The sequence below is a fragment of the Serinus canaria genome, chromosome 11 (genome assembly GCF_022539315.1).
Source record: "Serinus canaria isolate serCan28SL12 chromosome 11, serCan2020, whole genome shotgun sequence".
Classification (NCBI taxonomy): domain Eukaryota; kingdom Metazoa; phylum Chordata; class Aves; order Passeriformes; family Fringillidae; genus Serinus; species Serinus canaria.
This window is the reverse complement of record NC_066325.1, coordinates 2,852,806-2,865,787: the sequence shown is the minus strand read 5'-3', so window position 1 is coordinate 2,865,787 and position 12,982 is coordinate 2,852,806. Positions and strand designations below refer to the sequence as shown.

At 47.5% G+C, this 12,982-nt stretch overlaps 1 long non-coding RNA gene across 1 annotated transcript in view; it reads right to left on the bottom strand.

Moving 5' to 3' along the window:
- Nucleotides 1-2,411: 2,411 nt before the first annotated feature.
- Nucleotides 2,412-12,982, bottom strand: part of LOC108962916 (uncharacterized) — a 35,594-nt gene continuing 25,023 nt past the window's right edge. The window contains exon 4 of the long non-coding RNA XR_007778556.1: nt 2,412-6,844. This is a non-coding gene — a long non-coding RNA (uncharacterized LOC108962916). The remainder of the gene's footprint in view (nt 6,845-12,982) is intronic.

Sequence of the window (12,982 nt, the reverse complement as noted above, 5' to 3'; positions counted from 1 at the left end):
TTGCTGCACGAGTGTAAATAGAATTCAGTCCATCTCCCATCCCTGGGACTCTCCATGCAGTGAAGGCTTTTTTGTTTGTTTGTGAAAAGTGTGCATCCTGAAACTGGATCTGATCAACTTCCATTTTCTATCACTTCTATAACCTGAACTGCATTTTTTAAAGAAACCTGGGATCAGCCTCATTGTTGATATGATTGATATGATTGATATGATTGATATGAGTCAGAGACATGTCAGGGACTGGAAGGGTGATAGCTGTGCTCCTGCAACCACAGGCACTCAGCTGGGATTATTTCTGTGCCATCCTTAGTGGAACATGCTCAGACTTGAAGGGCTGGTGCTGACCTTCCCTTGCTAGCTAATCATTTATACACTCCTTGTTTTGAGTGCTCCACCTTAAGGTTTCTCATGACTCACTTTCTCTCTGCAGTGAGCAAATAAATGCTGAAGGACCCTGCACAGCCCCAGAGGGTAAGCTGTCCCTTCACACTCAGCAGCAGAAGCTCTCCAGGCAGCAGTGCCATTTATTGTGGTGTGACCTCAGAGAAACAGAGCCTGGAGAGCCCAGGGCATGGAGGTGTGCTGGCTGGTTTAGGCTCCTCTTGGTGAATGCCAGCCCAGCTCTCACAGGGGCTATGAGGAAGGCAGACAGGGCATTTGCACTTTTGTGGTTCACCCTGCAAAGAGGGAACTCCAAATATTCAGACAGATTACCTTGGCCATAGCCCAAGGCTTATTGAAGCAAAATTAAACCTGATTATGTCTCATAGAGATGTGTATATATAATATAAACCATATATGACATGTATAATATCTACAATTTGTTATGGTACATTTGCAGTTCTGCCTTAGCTCTGCACTATACATTAGGTGGGTATGTGTGCATTTACACCCATCTGTCCATGTGTGTGTGTGTGTGTTTGCAAACACGCCTCTTTTAAACCATTTTTGTTCATTCCATGGGGCTGAGAGCTCCTAAGGTGACTCACTGAATGGGCACTGGCAGGCATGTTTTGTGTCTGAAGGGAGCTGTAAACCCAGGAGAACTATTTCTGATTTCTTCACACCAAAAGACACTCAGCCACCAGGGATGCTGCTGGGAACTCTTGTCCTCTTATCCTGGGGACTCTTGTCCTCTTATCCTGGGGACTCTTGTCCTCTCTGCAGTGACTGCTGCAGTGGGGTTCTCATGTGACATCCCCACTTCCCTCACACTGCTTCTAGGACAAATAAACAGTAAGTGCTTGCAAAGGCTTTGAACATACACAAGGTGTACAAGGGAATATCAATAATGTGTCATTGAAATAGAATAATGGAAAGGATCAATATTGCCATCAAGAAGTCATACAGCAGTTCACAAACAAGGCAATGAGCTTGAGAAACCTCGTGGAAGAAGATATGAGAGTTCACAGGTACAAGAGTGTGCAAGGAAATTCCATCTTGCCTTTGTCCTTCCCCAGGAAGCCCTGCAGGGAAGCAAAGGATGGGAAGGCTCCCTCCAAGGAGAGCTTATCTGCCTGCAGCAGGGCTGGTGTGGCTGTGAGCTCAGAGGGAAGGGAGGAACATCTTTTGGTTTCTGTTCAGCAGAGGTTGTGAGGCTGGAGCTTAATCCTAAGGACTTGTGATAGGCCTGGCTGGGCAGGGAGCTCATCCAAATGTCCCTGCAGAGAAGGAGGGAGATGTGATCTGTGCTCAGAGCTCTGCTGCCCTCCTGGTCCCCATGAGCCACATCCAATGGATGGAGCTGCTCCACAGCAGCCACAGGGGAGCAGAGGGAGAAGCAGGGCACCAGGGCTTGGTCCAGGGGGAGGGAATAATTCCAGCTGCAGGCTGGGATGCAGACAAGGATGTGGTTCTTCTCATTCCTTCCCCGTGCCCCATGGTTCCCTTTCCACACCAAATCTTCCTCTGCCTCTCCCAGCTCAGCCTTCCTCCTCTCTCTGGCTTTTTGTCCTGTCTCTGCTGAAGAGCCAAGCTCACCAGCACCCACACCCAGTGCAGTGGAGGCTTGCCCATGTTGAGTTAAATTTGCCTTTTTTTGCTGTGTCTCCCTATCTGGGACCCATATGTTGAGCTAAACAATTGTAAATGGGATTAGTTCATGACTTTGGCAGGGGCAGGCCCAGCAGTGGTTCCTCACAGAAGGTTGTATTTCCCAGCTGTGCCCATTCCTGGTGCTGGGTGGACTCACTTTGAGGAACTGGCAGTGTGTGATCACAGCAAGAAGCTGTGGGAAGTAACTCAAGGTTACTCTTGTACCTTCAGCAAAAATAAGTAAAATTTCCATAGGCACAATCTATTAATCATTCTACAAAATACTATGTTGGCTTCACTGGTGTAACTCAAGGTGCCCAGCAGGGTCCAATGGGAGCCCAGGTTAGGAGAGCCCTCCCTGCCAGCCAGGAAGGTGCTGGAAAGGCCTGGGGGTCAGGAGCAGCACTCAGACCTTGCCTGCCTGGGCTGTAAAGGACATGACCTGTCCTGCCATGGAGCCAGGCCCTCCCTGGCTGCAGAGGACACTTCACCTGTGTGAAAGGAACCGTGGCAAGGTCAGGGCTGGATTGCTTCACTGCACCAAAATATGAATTCATAGGTTCAACCTAGAGCAAGGGTTGTGCAACAAAACCAAATGGAATCATGTAAAAGCTGGGAACTGGAATGGGCTGCATTATTACTGGAGGAAGTTCACCAAGAGCCACACTGATTAATGCAGTCAAATCAACCAGAGATTTTTTTTTATTATTATTATTTTAATCACAGACATGACCTTAGAGCTTTCCTTTGCATGCTAGAGACACCACCTTTGACACTGTGAGGTGCACTGCAGGACTACATCTTTTAATGGAAGTTCCCAGGCAGCCTGCCAGGGCTCTGCAAACAGATAAATTTATGGTCTTTCAGGTACAAACAGGCATGATTTGTGGTCTGGAGGAGGATGTGGTTCTTTCCATTCCTTCTGCCTTCTAAGCTTCCAAAGCACACATGAGCATGGCTCAGCACTGCAATTGTCCCAGGACACTCAAGGTTACCTTCAGCAAAAATAAGTAAAATTTCCATAGGCACAATCTATCAATCATTGTGCAAAATACTGTGTTGGCTTCACTGGGATAACTCAAGATGTCCAGCAAGAACTGTGTGCTTTATTCTTATTTCTGCTACTGAATCTGTGCTCTTTTGTTACTTACAATAATTTGAAACTCCATGAACATGGAACAGTTTGTAAACTGGGAAAATTCCTCTCTCAGAATTGGAAGCGTGTGTTCCCATACTGATCTTGCACCAAAATAAACAGTGTTCACCCTGGAATTGGACCTGCTAGTAAGTTCTTGTGTTCTGCTGAATAGATCTGTGTCTCCAGAGGCTGCAGACAGCCCTGGGCTTGCTCTGCTGGCACTGGGAGAAGGTTGGATGTGCTCCACAGCCCTGCTCACAGCACCACACCCCAGCTGCAGAGCAGCATTTACCAGGCACCTCCTTGGTCTGGCAGGGATGGGCAGAGCTGCCCTGTGCTCTGTGTGACACTGTGACCATGCTCAGGTGGGCAAAGCCAGCTGCCATCCATGCTGCTCTATTGGAAAAATTAAAAACTAAAGCCCCATCAAGGCCAAGGTGTGCTGGAGTGGGTGTGACAAAGTGACAAATGCAGTGATTTATAGTGAAGCACTGATTTATAGCCCTGCCCTTTGACTGTTTTCTGTCAGCTCACAAGAATAATTTGTGGTACCCACACCGAGCCCCCAGCTCACGGTGTCACTGCTCAGGGACTGCAAGCAGGGAATGTCTGGCTGCTTTCTAGATTTTCTACCTGTAGTAATGATATAAACCCTCTGTGTACCATGGAGGGACAGAGGAAGATGTGAAAACTGCTGGATGCACAATGATATTTATGAAATCTTCTGCTTAGTTATTTCACCACCTGCTTGGTAATCTGGCTTTGTTTGCTCCCTCCATTCAAGGGTCTGAAAATGCCTCATAGTAATTCATTAAAGAGCAGTAATATTTTCATTAATTCAACTGATAGACAAACAAACCGATATTTAAATAAACAAACATATATGGAGCCACAAAGCTCTGTCTCCATTTGGAAATAGCCTGCAGCAGAAGCAGCAATTTTCAATGGTACATGTGGGCTGAGTGCTGCTGTGAGTGCAGGGAAATGCTGCAAGGTCCTTTGCTTCTTCCAAGTGCCCCCTTGCTGCTCAGAAATGCAGGCTGAAGCACTGGGAGATGCCTTGGCTCTCTTCAGGTCAGCTGCCAGTTTTGAGGAAATAAGGAAGCCTTGATCCAAGGCTCCCAGTTTTTACTGAGGCCATAAAATCACATCTTCCTTCTTGTGGACCCTGTTGTCCCAGAAATAGTTTTGATTGCTCTCCTCTACAGCCTTTTTCTGCCTTTGGGATGTTAATGTTGGCATAGAGGTGTTTTCAACCTTCTCCAGTAAATTTAAGTTGCTCTGAAAAGGGAATTAAATAGGGAATATTTCCTACAATTTTAAAAATCCAGCACTTCAATCCCCATCCTCTAAGAAATGCTTTGTGATCCAAAGTACTGTTGTCTGTCATTGCATTGGCAAGTCTTCCTTTGCCAAAGCCTTTCCACTTTTCTCCCTAGGATATTAACACAGACATAGTCATCAGTTAAAGCATCTAGTGAGATAAAGCTTCCTGCTAAAACTGGGTTGGCTGGAAGTTATTTATCTTGCATTTTAGTGGTATTTTTTAAGCATTAATAATTATCCAGATTATTGGTTTTGCCTTCCTTCCAATAATAAAGACAAAATTTGGAACTGTTTCACAGTGATCTTGGAAGAACAAGGATGGGATGTCTTGTTCCCTGTGTAGGATTCATTCTAAATTCACTTTTATTCCCAGACAAAGTCTTCCTCTGGCTGTTTGCCCTCCCTCTCCCTGGCTGTATGTTGTTAACCTAAAGATGATTTGAGATAATCACAAAGTGGCTCAATCTTTACCCTCCTCAAGGTGAGTTAATGGAAGTAGAAATGACACTTTTTCCAGCTTTCTTGACAGAAGTGCTGTGTGCCATTACCACAGCTGGTTGTGCCCTTAAACCAAAGCATTTCCAGATTCCTCCAAGCTCTCCAGAGCCACAGCTCTGAGGGCTGAGACTGCTGCTTGGTACCAAGTTGATGAAAAGCTACCAATCATTATTCCTCTGTACACATCCACCAGAAGTCAGATGTGTCTCAACAAAAACCAAGAGTTTTGTTCAGGGGCATTGGCAGCAGCCTCACATCAGAGGTCTGGGGTGCCCTTTAAATTCATGGCACACTTGGAGTCACAGCCAAGAGGAGGCTTTTGAGTCTTGGAAGAAATACAGGTTTCAAATGGTGAGTTTTACCAAACTTATTCCCTGCCATGGAGAAGTGCTGAAGGACAGGTGGGACCCTTCCCTGTCCCTGCCCCCTTGGAGCACACGGAGCACTCAGGTGGCAGGACCAAGCCTGGGTCACACGTGGCACTGCCACTGTCAGTGTCCAAAGCTCTCCCAAGGGGTGGAGCAAGGCCCAGCCTTGCCTTGTGCAGCAGGGAGAACCCACATCATTTCAAAGGACATTTTTATTTTTAAACCTCCTGTGGCAACAGCTGTTCCTTGCATAACAAGCTCTTTCTGCTCTGGATTTTCTCCTTGGCAGGTGAGTTGCAGTAGTTGTGGCTGTAGGTGATTTCTGCACAAGGAAGGAGCTCTGCTCAAGCAGGAGGCTGCTCTGTCAGTGCTGCTCCCCCGTGCAGCCAGGGCTGGATCTCTGCAGGCTGGCACACCCTCCCTCAGCCCCACCGTGGTGGTGTCTGGGTGCCCTGAGCCAGCCCCAGCTCCCTTCAGCCACTGCCAAACCCCTTGCAGGGCCAGTGTTTTCCTGGTGCCACATCAGGAACCTTTGGGGGGGTGGTCTTGCATCACCTGGGCTGCTGGGCCATTGCTGCGGGGGTGACTCAGGGGCAGGGAGCCCTGCAAAGCCTGTCCTGAGCCACTGCCTGCAGACTGCCCAGCTCACCCTGCCTGCCACCTTCCCCCCAGGGTCCTAACTCCCAACTTTGTTGCTCTATAAACATAATAACAATAATTATTCTCTCATTGGACACATAGCCATCTTCTTTGTTTGCAGGCTTAGATAAATATCGTTCAAATCACGGAGTCTGATTGGTGAGTCAGGGCCGTGGCAGCCCTCCAAAACCTCCTGCCCAAGGAGTGTGTTTGTGTGAGAGGGAGAGAGAGTTTCACTGTATGAAGAGTAAGAAACTGGAAGCCAAGTGAATTAAATACAGAGCAGATAATTATGTGTAATTCATTTACTGACTAATGATTGCACCTTGGTATGGAGGCTCATGAATTCATTTGGCTCTGCAAGGTTCTCAAAAACAATCTCCCTGCTACAAGATAAGAGCTGGCTGATTTGTTAACAGACCAGTTATAACCATAACATTGGTGTTATGGTAAGATTCTGCCTTTTTGGCTCATTTTGTGTTTTATCTCATGGCCATTCATTTTTCCTGGGTTCACCTGGTGTCTCTGTGACACTTTCAGTTGCTCAGTGCTGGTCAAGGCTGGGTGTCACTGCAGACTGAGGACATCATCTGCCCCTGAAAGCACTCAGACACGGCTCTTCTCTCCCATCTGCTGCAGCCAAACCTTGCCGTGGAGGCTGTGACTTTGGCAGGGGAGCAGCAAGTCACAGCCCCCTTTTTTCCACTCTGGGGTCCCCAGCAAGCTGCCACTCTTCAAGGTGTCACCCAGCTGCCACCGTAGCCCGATGCCATCAGCGCCTTCCAGCCGACCACCAGCAGGCAGCACCAACTCCACCTAGGAACACTGGGTGGATTTTGGGCTGAAAACACAAAGAAAAAGCCTTTGAAGGGGTGGGAAAGCCCGTGCTAATCCAGTGAAACCAGCAGCAGTGCCTGAGTGTTGATGTCATTCTCAGTGCCCCAGCCTGTGTGACGCCACTCGCGCCTGGCACTGCCAGACCCCAGTGCCCTGGGCAAGCAGGGCCTGGGCTCTGCATCTGCACTCCCATGAGGTGTGAGCCATGCCAGGCAAAGCCCCAGGGCTCACTCAGTGCTGCCAAGCAGCACAGGTGCTACCCAAGGTGACATTTGTGCCAAGTGGCAGAAACAGAAGAACTCTTGCAGTTGTGCTCCCCATGTCATCACTAGACCTAAGTACAGTCCCTCTCCCAGCCCTCCCCTCCAAGTACAGCCATACACTCAGTGAATTGCTCAGGACCTCTGTGAGGCCATCCTGCTCCTGGGAGCCATTATTTTATCAGTCAGTTTGAGCACAGGGTCTGTGAGAGGTAACTGCACAGCATTTGTGCACAGGGCTACATCTGCAGGCACTGGAAGAATGTACTTCTCCATGAGATGCCCTTAAAAGACTGAATTTGGGAAGGGAACAAAACAAGAATGACATATCCTTAATGGAATAATAAGGGAAAGGAGAAGTTATTTGGTAGTTTGAATGGACACTATTTAATGAATCATGACATGATCACACCGAAGGAGGAAAACCCACTAAGGTGCTCACACTGGCTTGCACTTCCCATCACTGCTTGCCATGGTGTGTGCTGCAGTGTCCCCTGTGAAGCTGAGCCATGGCTGCCCCCAGAGCAGAGCAGAGCAGAGCAGGGTGGGATGTCACTGCCACTGCTGCAGGAGCCCACACTTGCAGGTGCCTCCTAGGAGCTGGCTCAGAGCCAGCCCTGCAGTGCTGGCCTGGCTTTGCAGCCCTCCTGGGCCAGTGACAGAGGTGCTGCTTTCCACATCCATGGCAGCCAGAGAGTGAAAAATAACCCAGCTAAACAAAATAACCCTCTGCTCTGCTGGTTTTGGATGGGAGCAAGTTGTGATGAGAAAAGCCAAAACCAGCTCATCTCGTTGCCATGAGTATTCCCACTGACTAAAATGCAGTCACCATGCTCCTTAATTCTGAGCCTGTGCAATCCTTTTCTGATGAAGATCTGGCAAGCCAGGACAGATTTCAGCCCGTGAGATACTTGCAGTGTGATAGTATTTTACCTGTAGGTGGATCTTCGTTTTAGATACTGAGAAGCAGAGCCAATGAGCCTGATTCACTGCTGTGTTACTCCAGTTTTTCAGTGGAATAACACCACTGAATCATCAGCAAAGCTGAAATAACAAATGATAAAATGGGAGCATTGTGTCAAAGTTTGCAGCAAGTGCATGGAAGTGACTAGCTCCCTCTTGCAGTGCCATTAACTTATTTGGACTTTTTTTCAGTTTGAAATGTATCAAAAATATGACAAAATATAAATTTTTACATGTCAAAAATTTTAAAATTTAAAATTTAATATAACAGCTTAAAAAAAACTTAATATAACAGCTAGCGTGGGAATCCCTCAGTATCTCTATGTAGTAAGAAAGATTTTATTTTCATTCAGAAAAAGAGGATTTTTGAGAAGAATCCTTAAACAGCTTCTAAGAAAATGCAAGTTTAGATGCAGTTAATTTCTTTGCACCAGCTGGGCACCGTGTAAAACTTAGAAATAGGACAAGCTGAAAAGACAGTCCTCGGATTTTTTTTTATTTATGAAAACACTCATTGAGCAGTTGAAAACAACTGAGTAATTGTGAGGTTTTTGCAAGTAATGCTCTGGAAAAGCCAACTGAAGGTAGTAGGCAAGGTTGCAATTAGTATTTCTAATTATAAAGTGCATACATAAAACAATGTAGCACCATAAATAAAGGCCAGATGTAAATGATGCAATAGGAACAGCAGAACATCATATGAAGATGGACAAAAAAAGCCAGCAAGTGAAATACTTATAAATTATCTATATTTTTCCAATTAGAGCAACAACAACAACAACAGATAAAAGAATAGAGGTGCTTTGTTTTATTTTATGCAGCTTTTCCAGGATCCCTGTCTGAGTGCCCCCTGATGCTCCTGGCTGGGCTGTAGAGCAGAGCCTGCCCTGGGTGAGTCCCAGGAGGGTGTCACAGCCAGTCCTGGCAGACCAGCAGCCCCTGAAGCTGAGGCTGGTGTGGGAGCCCATGGCTCAGGCAGCAGGCTCAGACAAGCTCTGTCCTTTGCCTTCTCAGGGGCTCATGGCCAGGGTTTCCATAGTGGAAAACAGCTTCCAAAGGCCACAGTGGTGGGGTGGTGGAGCCTGACCCTGCAGGGCTGCGTGAGCCAGGTTTGTGCCAAATTCCAGCTGGGGAGCTTGAGCAGGGGCTGACTGAGGTGTCCAGGAGTCTGGGGTATGTTCAGACACAGCCTAAGCTTTGCCAGCCTGTGAAATCCTTTCTGTGGCACGTGGGCAAGGGGGAATTCCAGGGCTGTGGAGCATCCCCAGTGCAGCACTGCTCAGAGTGACACCTGTGCCAGAGCCCAGCAGGATTACGTGCTGCACTCCTCACAGAGCTGCTCCCAAATCCAGCCCTGCATGCAACTAGAGAAGGTGAAGAGACTCAATACCTTAGGGAAATGTTTTTATTTATTCTCCTTGGGTGCATATATGGCAATCACCCGTGCAGCATGATCCAGGATGTTGAAAACCATTTCATTATGTTCTATAAATAAAGGACTGATGTGGTTCAATTGTATCAATTATGCAATTCTTCTAAGTGGTGTAGTCAAGGGTAAATTCAGGCAAAGGGCACTCCCTTTGCAGCTACTTCTGCTCTGTGCACTTCTAGTACTTACCTGCTCCTCATACACCACAGAGAGATGAATCTACCCACTATTATTTACCACCACACCACTGACTCCTCTTTGGCCAGGAGCTTTTCCTATGCACAGATGACACAACGAAATAGAAAATGGAAGTCAAGGCACTGCTGTGTGTTAGTCTGTTGTGCAAGATATGTGGCTATCCAGTAATTTTGAGCAAAGCATCGGGTTTAAACAATGTTTAAACCGACACCATTATTAGGCAATATTGTTAATTATGGCTAGGAGGGTATTTGAGGTTAGTTGGTGCTACCTGTGTCCATTTTATAATTACACCAAGAAAAGAATGACTAATTTGTGCCCAAGCTAATTGTATCCATTTGATTTTATCCCTCCTCTTCACCACTGTAAGTCACTTGCATTCTGAGCTGTAAGTTTTTTTGAGGGGTTTGGGTGCATTTGAGCTAAATACAATGGAGCTCAGCACTGACTGGGCAGCAGCAGGTGACCCTCCAAGAGCAGCACTAACAACAGCAGTAATAAATACAGCTCGTCCAAGTGACACACACACAATAAATGTCACTGCTACAGTTACCTGCTAGAGGTTTATCCTTATCTACCAAGTGTTCTAGGATGTGCTTGAGCAGGAGAGGATGAAGCTCTGCAGCACAACGTGCTGCTGTCCCCCTGGGGTGACAGCTCCCAGGAGCAGCTGGGGAGCAGGAACACCAGGTACAGCCACACACCACTGCCAGCCCTCCTGCTGCCTGTGCTGCAGGGTTTCAGCACTCAAGGCATGCACAGGACAGCTCAGCTGCTCCAGCTGATGGAGATGGGCATCCTGAAGTGCAGCCGCCCTCCTGCTCTTCAGCTGCCCCAGCCAGCCCAGCACATCCTGCCATGGCCCCCAGCCTGGGCCAGTGGCTGATGCCAAGGTGACAGTGTGCCATGTGAGCTGTCTCATTTGAATGGTACCTCTCAGTGTCAGGAAAAAACAAAACTAACCAAAAAAAAAAAAAAAAAAGCACCCAAAAGACCCCCAATAACCCCACAAAATCTAAACCAAAACAAAACCCAAAAAACCCACCAAACCAAACCAACAAACAAAATAATCCCCCACTGTGAATGGATTTACCCCAGAAAGTAATTTGGTAGCTCATGGTCTTGTTTGCCTATGACAAAAGGCTGTAGTCTGCCATGATGGCACTTATGTAAAATAGAACTGCCTGCAAGGCCTGAATGCTGTAATTAACAGGCAGTTTTAGAAATTATTGGCTAATGGTATTTAATAGAAATATTGCCAACTATTGTTGTAAAACCTTGGTTTGTTCCTTCGGTGTTAATATAAAATGACTCAACATGGCTTCATTGGGAAAACATACCTGCCACATATCATTACCTACATTTTCACACTGCTTAAACATCTCAGTGCAAATTTTGGAATTTAAAGGTTTAATTTCTCAAAACTAACTAGAGGGTCACTAGCCTGCTGAGCAACTCCAATGCTGGTGATACAACCTGGCATTACTGTAACATGGCATTTCTGCCTGGGCCCGCTCCCATGGCAGCCAAGGCAGCTTTTGCCACTGCTGGTGTTAAAGTTTAAAGGCTTTGGGATCAGGGAAACACACTCCTGTAAGCCTGAGCAGCATTTCCCTTGCACTGTGTACAGTATCAGTCAGAGAATTAATACACATTCTTGTTAATAAACTCTCTGGGTCACGCTGGAGAGTACAGGTAACTCTGAGATAATGTGCTCTGCTCATGTGATGTAGCTGTTCTATCACCTAAGAACATTTTCACTTATTTCACTTCAGTTGCAAAAGTGACCAAAAGGTTATTTCTCAAACCTTGTCACCCAGGAGGTATCAGCTGAAATGTTTCTGTTTGATTGCTAAACAGTAGAAGGCAGCAAATTAATATTGGCAAATTTTAGATGAGGCATGATGTGAATGTTGCACACCTCAGTCTAATGCCCACCTTCACTTCAGGGAAAGCAGAAACCAGACACATTAACTGCCTCCTGGTTTGAGAGTTCCCACTCACCTGTTTGGAAATGAACTCCAGAATCTCCCTGCTTTCTCTCTGCTGCACTGAGAGCCAGTAATCTCAGAGTGCTTCTAACGAGTCGTTAATTGCACCCCCAGCACAGCATTTTATGACACCCTTTAATGTATAGATTTAAAAGAAAAGGCAGCCCATACAGAGATTGACCTTCCTGATAGATGGAGAGGAGGCAAAGTTCTCTCTCTGTTCAGCTGGAAGTGGCACAAAGGTGACACTGCCTGGGTTTGGGACAGCTCCACAGCGTGGGCAGGGTCACCTCACCTCAGCTGCTGCTCTCTCAAGGGCAAGGATTGGGCACTGTCAAACAAAAACAGAGCTCCCAAAGTCTTGCTTCTGGCTGCACCCACTGGGAGTCTGAACACACAGGCTGTGCATCCTTTCTGGGCCAAGAGCCAAGGCCCTGACACTTCTCCCAAGGGCAGGCACTGCACAGCACACGGGCACGGATGCTGGTGGTCAACACCTTCTGGATGTGCCTGAAGTAAGCAAGACACTGGTAGCACCAAGGGGATTTGGGTACCCTGCCCCACTGGCTTGCAGAAGCACTTACCCCAGCAGGCTCCTGGAGAGCCCTGGGAAAGCCAGACCATGATCCAGGGCTGCTCCAGCTGCCGAGCTGAAACGCTGCTGGCACTGTCTGCAGCCTGTGCTGCCCTGGGAGCAGCTGCTGTGCACTGATCCTGCTCTGGAGGGGCACAGGAACTCCCCAGTTCCCTTCTGCAGACCCCACACACCTGCCTGTGCATGCTGCCAGTGGGGAGCAGGGCAGTCAGGCACAGAAAGGCACCAAACCTCTCCCAGGTCTGGAGGCTGGGTAGCCCCAGTGCTGGGGTCAGAGGCAAAGCTGCTGCTGCAGCAAACGCTGCAGGGTATGGCATGGCTGGCACTGGCCTGATCCCTGCCTCCTGTGCAGCATCCCTGTTAGGTGACATGTCACATGGCTGGACAGATGGCACTGATGCTGCAGTGAGGCTGTGGAGCTTGTATATTAATATATTGAGTGAATTGATTTCACCTTCCATTGCTGTCTCTTCTCTTTCCCTCCATTGATCTGCACATTAAAATACAATGTCCAGGCCCCATGTATCCTTGTATCAGGAGAATCCTTGTCCATTGCTAGAAGCAGTGAAGATGTTAATGCATCCTCTGCTTTACAGAGTTATTCCATCCTCCCACACCCCTTTCTGCCATGGCCCCCACAGCCAGCCATCCCTACACTCACTCTGATCCCAGCTCACTGATGAACACACATAAAACCAGATCTTGC